Below are 16605 nucleotides of genomic sequence, written 5' to 3' on the forward strand. Positions count from 1 at the left end.
TATCCAAAATATACAAAGAACTCAAGAAGTTAGACCGCAGGGAAACAAATAACCCTATTAAAAAAAGGGGTTCAGAGCTAAACAAAGAATTCACAGCCGAGGAATGCCGAATGGCTGAGAAACACCTAAAGAAATGTTCAACATCTTTAGTCATAAGGGAAATGCAAATCAAAACAACCCTGAGATTTCACCTCACACCAGTACGATTGGCTAAGATCAAAAACTCAGGTGACAGCAGATGCTGGCGAGGATGTGGAGAAAGAGGAACACTCCTCCATTGTTGGTGGGATTGCAGACTGGTACAACCATTCTGGAAATCAATCTGGAGGTTCCTCAGAAAATTGGACATTGAACTGCCTGAGGATCCAGCTATACCTCTCTTGGGCATATACCCAAAAGATGCCTCAACATATAAAAGAGACACATGCTCCACTATGTTCATCACAGCCTTATTTATAATAGCCAGAAAATGGAAAGAACCCAGATGCCCTTCAACAGAGGAATGGATACAGAAAATGTGGTACATCTACACAATGGAATATTACTCAGCTATCAAAAACAAGGAGTTTATGAAATTCGTAGGCAAATGGTTGGAACTGGAAAATATCATCCTGAGTGAGCTAACCCAATCACAGAAAGACATACATGGTATGCACTCACTGATAAGTGGCTATTAGCCCAAATGCTTGAATTACCCTAGATCCCTAGAACAAACGAAACTCAAGACGGATGATCAAAATGTGAATGCTTCACTCCTTCTTTAAATGAGGAAAAAGAATACTCTTGGCAGGGAAGGGAGAGGCAAAGATTAAAACAGAGACTGAAGAAACACCCATTCAGAGCCTGCCCCACATTTGGCCCATACATATACAGCCACCCTATTAGACAAGATGGATGAAGCAAAGAAGTGCAGACCGACAGGAGCCGGATGTAGATCGCTCCTGAGAGACACAGCCAGAATACAGCAAATACAGAGGCGAATGTCAGCAGCAAACCACTGAACTGAGAATAGGTCCCCTATTGAAGGAATCAGAGAAAGAACTGGAAGAGCTTGAAAGGGCTCGAGACCCCAAAAGTACAACAATTCCAAGCAACCAGAGCTTCCAGGGACTAAGCCACTACCTAAAGACTATACATGGACTGACCCTGGACTCTGACCCCATAGGTAGCAATGAATATCCTAGTAAGAGCACCAGTGGAAGGGGAAGCCCTGGGTCCTGCTAAGACTGAACCCCCAGTGAACTAGTCTATGGGGGGAGGGAGGCAATTGGGGGAGGGTTGGGAGGGGAACACCCATAAGGAAGGGGAGGGGGGAGGGGGATGTTTGCCCGGAAACCGGGAAAGGGAATAACACTCGAAATGTATATAAGAAATACTCAAGTTAATAAAAAAAAAAGAAAGATTAATCATGATAATATTTATTTGACCTCTTTTGTTACATTAAAAAAGAAACATATTTGAAATAAGTTATGCTGTCATTAATTTTTGGAATCAAAAGAATTCAGCTAGCAGCCAATCTCTGTTCAAAGATTCATATTTCATTCATGATCACATTTGAAACAACTCCAAGTGTTTTCTTGGAAATTTGGATTGAAAAATGTGGTTATTATTTTAATTAGGTTCTCATTTCCTTAAGATTTCTTTGCTTTGGAAAGAAAGGTATTTGGGAAATATAGGAGAAGAAAGATGTAACACTATTGATTCTAGCAATTTTAAGGAGAGAGTATTTCATTAGATTGTATTGCATTTGTAGCTTATTTTTTTCAGAGCTGAAGACTGAAACCAGGTCTTGTGCTTGCTAAGCAAGCAGTCTACCACTGAGCTAAATCCCCAACTGCAACTTCTGACGTTTTGTAATTCACATAATATCCTAGTGGAATTAGAACCTTACTGTTCACATACATAATAGGGATTGTTGGCAGGTGAGTGTGGGGGAATTACATGTCATGTTTCCTCAGACTTCTTAGGTTGAGGTAGGATTAGCTATTACATTTTTGAAGGAGACCCTATGTAGAGCTCACTCATATCCATGTTATTGGTGCCCAGTTCTTGTCTGGGTATCTTTGTGCACTCTGAAGGCTGATGCTCTCAGAGAGGTTTTCTCGGCTCCAGTCTGGACCTCTGCAGAAGTAGCTGCTTTATTATTCTGAATAAGCACACATAGTCCTGAAGTGCTGCTTCTCTGGGGTTCAGCCAGTTGCTCCTCTTTTGCTGCCCTGAAAAATAGACTTCTCATCCACATTTTAATCTGCTTATACTATAATAAAAATGGTAATTTTGGCTTTTAATTTTCTAGGTAAATCTTTGTTCTATTAACGTTAAAAGATATATGTGGTATTAGCAAAAAAAAAAAAAACTCATTTGGATAAATGTTCTCATTTTTGCCTTACTATTGAAAGTAGCTCAAAACATTATCTCTTTTGGAAGTTATTACACTCTTTTGTAATGCCCTCACATGGGAAGGAACTGATTTACAATCTGTCTCAAAAAATTGGCTAAATACCTGTGGATACCAGGAAACTAAAATATAAATATACTCGGATTTTCCTAACTAGTAATTGCCATTTTTCTGCTGTTATTATGCTGATTTTTAAAAAAAAAGTATAGTTGTTTTTTACATATAAATCATGTATACATAAATTATGTCTCTATATAATATTAACTATAGCTTTGAAAAAATTTAAACCTTTATCTTCTTCTTCACTGAAGACTTGTAAAAAGTAACAACTGTGTTGACACCTAAATTTTTCTTTGATTCTTTTCTCTTGTCACATTGATTTTCTTAATTGTTCTTATAATAAAAACAACATTTCAACTGGATAGTGGTGGCACATACCTTTAATTCCCACACTTGGGAGGCAGAGGCACACTGATCTTTGTGAGTTCTAGGCGTGGTCAGGATAATCAAGGATATACAGAGAAACCCTGTCTCAAAAAATAAAAACAAAAAGAAAAACAAAAAACAAAATAAACTAAACAAAACAACCACAAAAAAACAGCAATTTAAATATAAGTTATATAGCTTTGTAATACTCCTACAAAATAGTTTAAAGATTGTAAAGTATCTATAATATTTTATTGTTCAGAAGTTGTAAGATTTTTGAGTCTTGAAGGAAGCAAAGTGATTGTTATTTGAGTTTAACTTATACAACAATATCTGATTAGAGAGAAAGTTGAGACTTGGTAGAATTCTAAATTTTCATTTTAATCTGTACATATGACTTCATATTGATGCTATCAGTGAAAACCAATGAATTTATTACATTGACATATTTTAGCTGGAAAAGAAAAGGCAGAAGAAATGAGCAGACAAATAGACAATAAGGCCTCATTTCTACTATATCGTATTTTGGGAGCAGACAAGACTATATACGAGTCTCTTCAAAGTCTTTTATAGTTCACCATAGTAAGAATACTCATCAGCTGTTGTTGCCACATATAAATGCACCCAAAATTTTGTAAATTAAATAATTGTAAATTGTTCTTGCTGGAAACACTTTGGGTCAGCTGGAAATTCACTGGAGTAGGTTGAACTCATCCAGTAGAACTGCTTCTGCCCTGTTTTATTTGTGCTTAGCTCTTACCTTTCAATTGGGAGTGGGGTTGTTTCATGGGTGTTAATTCTAGAGCCCCACCCCATGAAGCAAGCCTTGGGAAGTGAATCTCCTCGTGTGGCACTGAGGAAAGCAAGTCCTAAGGCACAAATACTTTTAAAGCATCTTTTCTTGCTGTCTAAGAATTCCCACAGCAGGACCAAAGGAAGCCTACCCTGCCTAATGCAAAAGCAATCACCAAACCCAGCATCAGTGAGGCAAAGAACACTCTTGCCTAGGGAATGGAGAGCTGAAAGGAACGATATTTCAGCTGCAGCCAGACCTCTACATGGAAAACATTCCAAATTGACTCCTTAATTGGCAAGGTCTTAACCATAATTTTGCAGAATAAACACATTAGCAGTGTTTCCATTCACTAGTAGCAGAATAATGGAAGTTAAGATAATATCTGCTGGGTGATGATGTCACTGCCAGTAAAGTTACAGGGTGGTGATTATTTATTCTCAGGCAGTTATTATTTTGAAAAATATGTCTTCTATGCAGGTGTGGTAGTTCATGCCTTTAGTCCCAGCACTTAAGTGGCAGAGGCAGACACATCTCTGAGATGGAGGCCAGCAAGGTCTACAGAGCGAGTTTGACACAGAGAAACCCTGTCTCGAAAAACCAAAATATATATATTTCGATCTAGTAAATCCCTTTCCATAACTAGAATAGGAAGAGAACTTGGGGAAAGCTAAGACATGATTATGGCATTCTACAGTAAGAAAATGAAAGCATGTAACAAGTTTACAGTAGATTTAGCAGCTGCAGGACATGAAACATCACATGGTAGCCTGACAAAGGATAATTCCATCACCTGGAGGAGTAGGCCAACCAGCCCTACTTGGGAAATTTAAGGGTAAGAGAGGCCCTATCTCAGGGGGTAAATGAAGATGGATGTCCCTGATCAAAGACCAATAACATTGTCCTCTGGCCCACAGAAGACAGACTGTGCCCATGGCTAGACATTACTGGAAGTATTTACATGTACTAATAGCAGCCCTGGATACGAAAAGCAGAGCTAGGCAGGTCTAAAGGTGGCGTTTTATTGAGAAACATTGCAATTGTGGAAAAGTGATTATTATTCTTCTGTGTTTGCAACTCGACTTACAATAGTAACAAAGAAATGAGGGCTTATAGCCAAGCAGTTAAGGAAAGGAAATTCCTAAAAGGAAACATTGGATTATAGACCCTGTCTAAGCCAACCTGGCAGATTCTTGCTGAAGACAGGTGTAAGTGCTCCGATGAATGTTGGGTTTGCACAGTCTAGACTTACTTAGAAAGATGCTTGTTAGGACTAGGTGACATAGACCCCATGTACAAATTACAAGAGCTAGGACTGTGGCCTGGAGAGGTTAAAGAAACTTAGCTAAGCAAATCAAGGAGAAAGTCTTTGAGAGAGACAAACACTTGACTTTCATTTTATAGGGAAGGGAATTAAAGCAGTGGTTAAGATATTTAGCCAAGCCCCCCAGTTAGGAAGTAGAGGAACCAAGGGAATGAATATGCATAAAAGATTGAACTTCAAAATCCACACTACCAAATGGATAACAGTGCTAGAATTCACTTCAAGGACTTGTGATCATTTCTGTTGTACTAATATTCTTTGTAAGCTTGCCAAATGCCCTGAGTACTACCCAATGTCACAGTGTTAAAATCTAGGTAAACAATAGAGAACCAATCAGATAGGGTGTTGTGGTTTCATTCTATGTTACAGAGCTGTGTTTGAGAAAGCACAGAAGTACAGTGAGCAAGAATAATGCAGGTGTGTTTATCAGAAGATATACCCATTTCCTGCTTCCTTGTCCTAATCACCACATCCACTGAGTGCCAAGCCAGGAACTTGCCAGTCACACTAACAGCCACAGCATTGGTTCAGGCAGTGTGGAGTCAGCTCCAATATGAAAGTAAGTCCTCCCTCTGCAAGGGAATACATGATCTCTGAATAAGAGGAAAATAGAGACATTAATGCTATTTCAAGTTGGAAATGATTTAGCTAGTATGTTTAATTTGCCTAGCATTATGATCTTTGTACAATTTTATTTCATTTCTAACGTATATGTAATGGGGGCTCTGTGCTTGCCGTTATCTGCATGTGATATGAGAAGACAACTTTGTGCAGTCTGTGTTCACCTCCATTTTAAGTGGGGAGGGAGATACATACATACATGTGTGTGTGTGAGTTTGTGTGAGATATATATATATATATATATATATATATATATATATATACATATATATATATATATATATATCTCAAGTTCCAGAAGAATATATATATATATATATCTATATATATATATACATATATATATATATATTCCTGGATTTGCAGACAGTTGTAAGCTGCCATGTGAGTCCTAGGAAATAAACCCGTATCCTCTGGAGGAACAGCCATTGCTCTTAACATCGAGCCATCAGTCTAGCCCCAATAAAATACATTTTAAAGGTAGTATTGGAAAAAAATTAGGAATTTGGCTATTGTGCTAATAAATAAGACATGTCATCTATATACCTCTTAGAATCCAGTGGACAAAAAATGTCCACACATTTCACATACACATGTTGGGGATTTACAACAAAGTCTTGAGCATGCTAAGCATATCCTTATACTCAGCTATGCTGTGGAGTCTTCAGTGATACTCTGAATAGTATGCAGTATATGGTTTTCATTGAAACGTTGAAAGAAAATTTGTTTTGTACAGTAAAATAGTGCTTCTGTTCTATTTAGTGGAAAAGAAAAGAAAAATTTTATCATCACCTAGTATTTTACTGACACATAGCATTTGCATTTGAGTCAGGCAGGCTTCTCAGTGCTTAGTACATATTTTTAATGGCTTTGAAGGATATCCTAGAGCATATATTCTTTAAAGGCAAATTTTTTACCTGTTTACACAAGGGGAATCAACACTTACCAAATAAAGTGAAATATTATCACCTACTCAACATATTTAATCTCTGCTACAGAAAGACTAAAGCAAAGTAAAGTGATACAAAGTGTAGAAACTGCTGGGTGTTTCTGCTTGTCCCTGACACTTACACACACACTATTCTGTTTCCTATATCAAGAACTTCACAGCTGGGTGTGGGTGCATAGATCAGTAATCCCAGCACTTGAGAGCCTGAGTCAGGAGGATTTTGAGTTTGAGGACAGCCAAATCTACACACCAAGACCCTGTCTCAAACACCTCCCCACCCAAGTCTTCCTCCTCAAACAAACACAACTCTAAAGATTCTAATTGTTTTTTTTTTCTAATCTCCCACCTAATTTTGCATTGCCTACAGTAAGGTTTAATTACCTTCCTCTTTCAATTTAACCAAGTCCTCTGCCAGAAAGAATTTTAAAGAAGCATTTGAGTGAAAAGTCCTCATGTGTCAAGAGCTGAAACATGGTCTTGGGATAATAGACAGAGTGGGCCTGGCTTACTTTGCTCCCTTATGAACTGTGCTACCCTGAAAGAGGCACTCATCTATATTATAGGTTTATAAATGTGAAATACCTGTCTTTTGCTACCTGTAAGATTTACCTTCTGTGTAAGACTCCTGTTTCTGAGTTTGGTTGGTTGAGCTCCGTGGTGTGACACAAGCATGTAGAAAACACAAGTGAAATACCAGAGAATGTCTCTCTCTTCCTTTAATATTTTTATGAATGTGAACGTTGAGCTTGGATGTATGTCTGCACCATGTGTGAGCCTGATGTCCTTAGAGGTCAGAAGAGGATAAGGAACCTTCTGGAACTGGAGTTCTAGGTAGCTGTGAACAACCATATGGATGCTGGGAATTAAACCTGGGTCCTCTGGAAGAACAACCAGCCATCTAAACACTGACCCAATCCCAGAAAGAAGCTTTGTCTTGTTTTTAGCACACTTCTGGCGAACTTCAGTAGATCAGAGGTTGCTTCAGTTCTCATCTGTCACTCTGCAGAGCAATTTGTAAGCACAGGTGCCACTCTGCTAGATGATAAATTTGGAATTTAGTCATTTCCTTTGGAATTTCTTGTTTTTTAAGGAATTATCATTGTATATTTTTAATCCACCCTTTGTTGAATTTCCTCTTAGTTTTTTTAATTTGTTGAGTTCTTTACATATTAGGTAGAATTCATCTGGTAGTTTTTAAAATCTGGAAGTTTTTATAAATAAATATTACCCGAGACATGCTGTGGAGACCCATGCCTTTAATCCCAGTGCTAGGGAAGCAAAAGCAGGTGTATCCCTGAGTTTCAAATCATTCTGGTCTACAGAGAATTCCAGGTTTGCCAGGGCTACAGAAAGAAGCTTCTGCTGCAGCTTTTCTCCTAACGTGGCCTTTAACAGGCAAAGTTTAATTTATCAATATTTCCTTGTATGAATGACTCTTTACCAAGGCCTTGTTCTTAAGATTTCTTTTCTTTTCTTTTCTTTCTTTTTTTTCTTTTTTTTTCTTTTTTTTTTTTTTCTATCTCGGTCTTAACATTTTTATTGGTGTCCTATTTTCTTGTTTTACAGGTAAGTCCATAATCTATTTTGATTGAATTCCCATGTAAGTTCTGAAATAGTCAAAGTTTCTGTTAGATCTCTGACTGTCAGTTTTGAGTAACACTACTGTTATTGCAAAGAGCTGTCTCTGCTCTATTGAATGTCCGCTTTAAAAATCAATTAGGCATTTTGGGGGCAGTGGGGCCCATTCCCAGATTCTCCCTTTGTGTTTCTTTTTTGCCAATACTGTAAAATGTGTATTAAATCTCAATTTGGTAAGAAGATTCCCCATGCCTTACTATTCGTTTCCAGGTTGTTTTGCCTCTTTTAATTCTTTGCATTCTTTTCCTAGTTTTAGAATTATATTATATTTAGAATTATATATATATATATATATATATATATATATATATATATATATATGTTTTTCCCATTTATTATTATTTTTTTAAATTAATACACCTTACATCCTGCCCACTGCCACCTCCTCATCACCCCTCCCACATTCCTTCTCTGAATTCCCCCATCCCTTTTCCTCTGACAATTAGGGTTCCTCCTGGATTTCCCCCTACCCTTACACGTCAAGTATCTAAAAGGCTAGGCATATCCACTGCCCCTGAAACCAGACATGGGAGCCCTGTTAGAAAATATCCCTCATGCAGGCTACAGCTTTTGGGAACACCCACCCCAAGTTATTCAGGACTGATATGAAATGCAGGCTGCATTTGTGCAGGGAGGCCAAGGTCTAACCTGTGTATGTTCTTTCATTGGTGGTTCAGTCTGTGGGAGCTTCAAAGTTCCAAGTTAATTGCTTCTGTTGGTCTTTTTATGGTGTGCCAGTCCCCTCTTGGTCACCAAATCCTTCCTTCTAATTCTTACATAAGAGTCCTCAAGTTCTGCCTGCTGTTTGTCTGTGGGTACCTACATATGTCTGAGTCAGCTGCTCGTTGGAGCCTCTCTGGCGACAGCCATGCTAGATTCCTGTCTGTAAGCATAACAGAGCATCACGAATGGTGTTAGGGATTAGTGTTTGCCCATGGGATGCATCTCTCGTTGGGCCAGTTATTGGTTGGCCATTCTATAAGTCTTTGATCCATCCCCTGTCCCTGCATTTCTTGAAGACAGGAAAGATTTTGGGTCAAGTTTCTTGGATGGGATGGTGTCTCTGTTGTTCCACTGAGGTTCCTGCCTTGGCTACAGGAGGTGGCCTCTTTGGGTACCATATCCCCAATGCTGTGAGTAACAGCTAAGGATGTTTCCATTGATCTTGGGGACCTCCCTTATCCCAGGTCTTTCTCATCTTAGAGTTGCCCATGCCTACCCCTGTCAATTGCAGTTTTCCACTCATTCTCCTGTCCTTTTGGCCATCCCTCCTTCTCCTCCCCACACCTGTTCCTGAATTCCCCCACATTTCCCTTCTTATCCCCTCTTCCACCCAGTTCCCTCCCTCCATCTGACTCTAATGACATTTTTATTCCCCCTCTATGTGAGTTCCAAGCATTCTCCATCGTGCCTTCCTTCTTGTTTAACTTCTTTGGGTTTGTGGAATGTACCATGAGTATCCTGTATTTTATGGCTAATATCATTTATTAGTGAATACATACCAGGCATGTCGTTTTGGGATTCGGATACATCAATCAGGATGATACTCTCCGCCCATTTGCCAGCAAAATTCATGATGTCTTTTTTTTCAATAATTGAATAGTATTCCATTCTGTAGATGTACCACATCTTCTGTATCCATGCCTCAGCTGAGGGTCATCTAGGTTCTTTTAGCTTCTGACTATCATGAATAAAATTGAGCAAGTGTTTGTGGGATGGTGGAGAATCTTTTGTTTATATGCTCAGGAGTGGTATAGCTATGTCTTGAGTTAGAACTATTCCCATTTTTCTGAGAAACCTCCAAATGGCACTACCAACAGCAATGGAGGAATGTTCCCATTATCCACATCCCCACCAGCTGTGTTTTTATTGATGTGAAGGTCAAGTCCAGATCTCACACAGGCAGAGCATTGCTCTACCACAGTACTGCTCCCTTAGCCTCTATGTATGGTTTAACATAATTTCCCGGAATTATCGTAGACATATTTTAATGGTACTCCATACTCCAAGAATTCCTTTTCACTTTAAATGTCAAAGGGGATCAGGGAAGCATTCTGTGAGGTACAAAAGTGTGTAAATAGAATTGCTATTTCCCTTTTCCTCTTTTATTCTTAGTACTGGTTAGCCCCATTCTATTTCCAATTACGTAAGTGTACAAGTCTCCTGTAAACATAAGTTTGGGAAGAGACAGTGTCTGGATTCCAACTCAAATCTAAACCATTTATTTTTTTTACCTCCTGTCTCTAGGATTGTATTATCTTTAACTGTGAATGAAACTGAGAATGGCTGCTTTTCATACTCCAAGATGAAAATTGTCATAACCTAAGGAGTACCATGTGCAATCATATGTGCACATAAACTTACTGATGACCAGTGACAGAACACCCATACTTCTGACAGATGAGAAAGTTGTGTCCTGTAACTAATGGGCATTGAGAATATGGTCAGTCCAAGTGGATTTCATGCACTTAGACGACCACAAATCATAGCTTTTGCACTGGGGAGAACCAGCTGCTGGAAGTCATGAACTCATGACCGCTGGAGCTGTGCCCACTATTGCTGCCTGTCATTATGAGAATGTCAAGCAGCATATAACTAGTCAGAATACAGGCTATAATTTCCTCTGAGTTCATACAGATTAACATTATTATATGTTGCAGATTTTCTGTCTATTTCTCAGAGAACAGTAGTAATCTCAAAAATCAGTAGTTTGATCTGGGGGACTATAGGACAAAATCCAATTTTTTTTTAGGTGAAAACCTTATGCATAATTCAGCTTACTCCAAAGCTTGGACTTTGAAAACAATGTCTGCCCCATTTTACTTTTCATCTAAATTTGGGTTGAAAAGTGTTTATTATCAGAGTGGGTGACTTTTGAGAGACTAGACACCCTTCACATGCAGATCCTTTAAGCACCCCTCAAAAAGAGATGGATTGCTATTTGGTGCTCTGGTTTCCTACCTTTCACTTCTCTCCCTTCTTATTTCACTTTCATTCCTATCATGGCTATGGCTCCGCAGCTCTTATGAAATTTATATTTATTTTAAACTCAATAGATGTCAGTTCTATAAATTAGTTCCATATATTATGCTTCAAATTTGGCATATGTGTAACAGAGAGACTCCTCTGGTAGAATAGCAATGATTTGATTTACTGTGATTCTTATCATTACTGAAGTGGACTAGCAGGGTAACCCAAGAAAGAATAAGGTGTAATTGCTTGACTAAAGTGGTGGTCGCATCCTTCCAGGACATCCTCTCAATACCAAAGAAGGAGGAGGACTTAAAGGAGGAATATTCTTTATTAGGGAAATAGGGAAGATAAAAAATGAGACCAAAATGTAGCATGGGTGCATCATTGGAATCTGAGGTAAATATTACCTACTCTGGAATAGTCTGTGAAGATATTTAAAAGCCAGTACATCTACATGTGTTTCTCCTACAAGTGTCATAGAATAAATGGGCTTAGAAACAGGAAGCTGCTAACACCATCTTAAAAATTGTATTATAAAGACAAGGCAAAATTATAGAAATACAGGAAGATTAGTATACTGTGTTTTGTTTCAGTATTAATTTACTTTCTTCTGACAACAATTTATATTTATTTCTTCAGTAACTAATAAAGAGCATCCGCTTTCAGTAATAAGACTTGATACTACTTATGCTCACTAGACTAACACCAGCGTGTGACTTACTGAATATATGCCTGTTATTCTGTGCAAGTCCTCACTTACTAGTAAGCTGGTTAATTTATTATTATTATTATTATTATTATTATTATTATTATTATTATATTTCCATTATGAGAAATGAAATAAAATGTGTGGATTACATGACTTAACATACACATTTCATTTTAAAGGTTTCTAATTTATCATCAAATATCTTGTCTTTTAATCTCTATATTCATCTTATTTTTTAAATATTGAAGACTGGATTTCATTCCATTCCTGAAATTGCTTTATTTTTGCAAACCTTGGTAGATAAATTGTGAGCGGGTTTTAATGACCCATGAAGCTGGTAATACCTACTACTTAGCTGACCTCTGAAAAAATTCAAACATACCTAGATAACAAATTATGTGTTAGACACATAGAATTCAAATTCAGTGTTCTAATATAAATATTTAGACCAATATGCTTCTGAAGAAAATTCTTATGACTTTTCAGGACTTTATTTCTGTGAAGAAACAATATCATCACAGCAATTCTCATAAAGGAAAACATTTAATTGGGGCTGGCTTACAGTTTCAGAAGTTTAATCCATTTTCATGGTGTGAAGCATGACAGAGTACAGTCAGACTGACACTGAGAAGGAGCTGAGAGTTCTAAACCTTGATACACTATGAACATAAGGAAACTGTATATTACACTGGGCCTGGAATGAACATATTAGACCTAAAAGCCTGTCTCTTCCACCAAGGACACACCTCTTAATAGTGCCACTCTCTTTGGACCCAGGTTTCAGTCTGTTGGGCCAAAACTATTCAAATAACCACAGTGATTATAATTTAAACCTGAAGATTGTTTCCTATCCAAACAGAGACTTTCTGTTCTGTTCTTTCTTTTCTTCCTCCTCTCCCTCCTTTTTCCTTCTTCCTCATCTTCCTCTATTTTCTTCTTTTTTTGATAGATCCAATTAGGATCACATGCCTTTACCTCCTACTAACTGTCTAAAAAAACGCTAAATAAGTGATATGCTGGTGTATATTTATTTAATAAACCAGCTCTGGTGTGGGAGTATAGGTTGAGAACACTGGGTTGTAGTGTTTCTTGATTTCTTTGGTATAAATTTTTCCATCAGACCCAGTTTTTGCCACTGACTGTTGCATGTGGAGTTGAAAGAAGATGTGCAGTGGAGCAGCAATACACAGTGTCATGCAGATAGAATGTATGCAACCTGGGAAGGGTAGAGAACAACACAGTTTACACCAGGAAGAAGTGATAAATTGTGAGTGTCTATTATTTTAACATATACCTAAGTGTAAGTTTATATGCCTTACCATTTAATAATGATTGTGTCAGCAAACAGTTATGTATCTTATGAGATAAGACATACTGAATCCAGTTTTTCTAGACCTGCAAGGTATCAGGTCTTTCTGACTGTGCAATTCTGGTGTCAGTAAATGTCTGAGCATTTATTTGACTAAAATAATGATCCTAAGGTCCAAGAAGGCATTCAGAAATCAAGGCCTATGTCTCTTCCAATGTTATTTCAAGTGGTTACAAACTATCTTGTGTGTTGTCTTATGTCTTATAAACCCTATATAAACAACAATTTTTTTTTCTTTTTTTCGGAGCTGGAGACTGAACCCAGGGCCTTGCACTTCCTAGTCAAGTGCTCTACCGCTGAGCTAAATCCCCAACCCCAACAACAATTTTTTAAACATAACACACTTTTATACCTTAAACCTTTTCAAAAATGTCTTCAATCTTGAATGACATCACTTTATCCTCCTAGCATTCGCACTATTGTATATTTCTATTTTTAGAAATATCACAAATGCTGCGGGCATCCATTACCTTCTGTGGGAAACTCCCATTCTCCTTGATGTTTTTGCAGCTCTTTGTAGTTCATTTGAACTCAGCTTCACTTATGTAGCAAACGTCTGTTACTCAGCAAATTATCAGTTACCCTTGTATCATTCCATACTCAACTCATTAATAACTTTAAAATGATCTGTAAATACTTGTTTAATAGGACAAATTGTGGAGAATGCATGAGACAGTATGAGAAACTGACCAAAATTTAAAACTTTTTGAGGTTAGATGATGTGATCATTATTTTTCCTGGTAACGCAGAACCAGTTTATTGGATATCTAGCCATATCTTGAAACTGGAGAACATCATGGGGACTCAAGAAGTTACCAGAGGAGGATTTCAGAGAACAAATGGCACTCAAAACCAAAAAGTTCAAATTGTATAACTATGTTTACAAATTATTTTTATTCTGATTTGATGTGCTTTATTGTGTTCTCAGAATAAAGCCAAAAGTTTCCAGCATAATGACAGATTAGCCTTTGTATGGGTGATGCCTCAGTTGGGGGAAGCGGGGAGTGAAAGGCATGGATCTCTGTAGCTTGAGGGAAGCTCGGTTCCATGAACATAAAGGGCAAGAAAGTGCCTCATCACAGCCTCTGTTGTGTTCTCAGCGCTTTCTCTGGGGTCCTCTGTGCTCCTGAAGGCTAAGCATTGATGATCCAGTGTGTGAAGGAGGCTCTAAAGTAAAAAAACACCCCAGGTGCTCTTGGAGAGAAAGTGGTGCAGGATCTTCCTGTGGTTCTGCATTGTTTTTTTCTCCCAATCTTTTACCCTAAGCTGTCACCTAGTATTAGAAGTTTAAATTTCATGTTTAGACATCCAAAGAGTACACTGAAATGTTGCAGACCCCTAGTAAACATTTGTATAATTTTGTTTATGGTTAGTTCAATGATTGTAATGGCACATCAAAGAAGTCATATTTCTTATTAACCATTGTTTCATAATGATTCTTTTAAGGATGTTTATTTTAACAGTTTGATTTCTTTCTGGTGTTATGAAGAATCTACCTTTACTAAGGAACTATAATTCAACCTAGTAATTTTTTCTTTCCTTTTGCTTTTCTCTCCTCTTTCTCCACAATGATGTCACTCTGACACCATGGTGTTCTCTTACCTGCGGTCTTCTTTTGTATTATCAGTTCCTGCTATGCCCTCATCTGCGATCTCAAGATGGACTGGGGTCTCTTTGATAAGAATGCAGGAGAAAACACTTTCCTCTGGGAATAAATTATATACCCTCAAAAAGCATGTATGGAATATTCACACTTATCTTAGATATATCTGCAGTTAGGTTATACAGCAGTACTGACACAGGTCTAGTTAACTAATATGATTACAAAACAATTATCCCAGATGCCAATCTAGTCCCCAAAACACCTTATCTTGTTTTTCTACTGTTTAGTAAATGCAGTGGGACATTTGTTAGAAGTGAGTACCAACCCAATCAGAGTGGGAGAAAAATATATATGTTATATATTGTATATAATATGTTTTATATATAATATAATATTTTATGATTTTACTGGTATATTAGAGTTACAGGACTATGAGATGCTGAATTTTAAATTAAAAGAAAAGATCCTTACACAGATGATTTAGTAAAGGTAAATGTGGTGATTAGATCTTGAAAACATTAAGCCAAGAACTGGGAATCTAGCTGTCTGTATCCAATCCCAGCTGTACAACAACTAGGCCATTCAGACAGAGAAGTCCATAGAAGATTATTAAAGTAAGGATGTTAGACTACATTAGCTCTTTATATTTTTATTGGCCTAAAGTTCTCTTTGGATAGCATAGATATATAGTTAATAATTTTTAAGATTTTTATATTTATTTCATGTATATGACTACATTGTAGCTGTCTTCAGACACAGCAGAAGAGGGCATCAGATCCCCTTACAGATGGTTGTGAGCCACCATGTGGTTGCTGGGATTTGAACTCAGGACCTCTTGAAGAGCAGTCAGTGTTTTTAACTGCTGAACCATCTCTCTAAGCCTGAGTTAATGTTTTGATCTATATCAAAATGTCACCATTATGTCAGATTTGTGTTTTGAAAAGTATGTGACTGTGGGGTGCTGGGTAGAGAAAGTTGCATGCGAGGACTGGAGCAGCATGCGTGAGCAGAATGCTGTATGCATAGGGGCCTCGGGTGAACCCTTGCAGGGAAGCAGTGATCCTGACATGAGAATTTAGGAAACATCACTGTTCATTGAATATACTTTTTATAATTCTAAAATAAAGGGAAATAAAGGGCAGGGCCAGGTGACAGCAGGCAGGCACAATCAGGCACAGGATGGAGATTTCAGTCCCTAGTACCGTTAGAAAGAAAGAAAGAAAGCAGGGTCAGGTAAAGCTGCTTCATATTCACCACATGTGTGCTTCTTATTACTCTTGTGCTGTTTGGTAAAAAATGGGACACATTTGTTTCCTGTGCTGACTGTGTAAGATCAGTGTCTCTATATGAATGTAGTTTGTTTTCTGTCATAGACTTCTCATTTATAGACTTCCATACAGTGAGATTGGCGAATAGATTCTGTCAGTCAGTTTCTTTATTATTACATATTTAATGCGATAGAAAATAAAGTTATACTTTCTTGAAATATAATTGCAAATTTTTAAGAAAAACGTGAAGAAGCCAGTGTGCAGTCCAGTTTACCTTCATTCTGAAATTCTGTTACAGTCCTCATTCAAATTCTGCCTGCCTCCTCTCAATGGGGAACCTAGGTTCGGTGTGTGTGTAATGAAACTCGGAAGGGGACCACGAAAGGGATAAAATAAGCTGTTAAGCCAGGAGGGCATGGGAGTGAACACCACATGTGACATGAAAATAGAAGAGCAGCCACTGTGTGGCAAGAAGAGGGGTTAGGGCTGCGGGGCAGGAATGAATCTGAAAAATTCAGAATGGAGATTGTGGAG

The 16605-nt window shown here is 37.8% G+C and overlaps 1 pseudogene; it reads left to right on the plus strand.

The window, feature by feature from the left end:
• The window catches only part of LOC134484508 (solute carrier family 53 member 1-like), a 28305-nt pseudogene extending 13342 nt beyond the window's left edge, over nucleotides 1-14963 (plus strand).
• Nucleotides 14964-16605: the final 1642 nt, after the last annotated feature.

Source organism: Rattus norvegicus, chromosome Y (assembly GCF_036323735.1).
Source record: "Rattus norvegicus strain BN/NHsdMcwi chromosome Y, GRCr8, whole genome shotgun sequence".
Classification (NCBI taxonomy): Eukaryota; Metazoa; Chordata; class Mammalia; order Rodentia; family Muridae; genus Rattus; species Rattus norvegicus.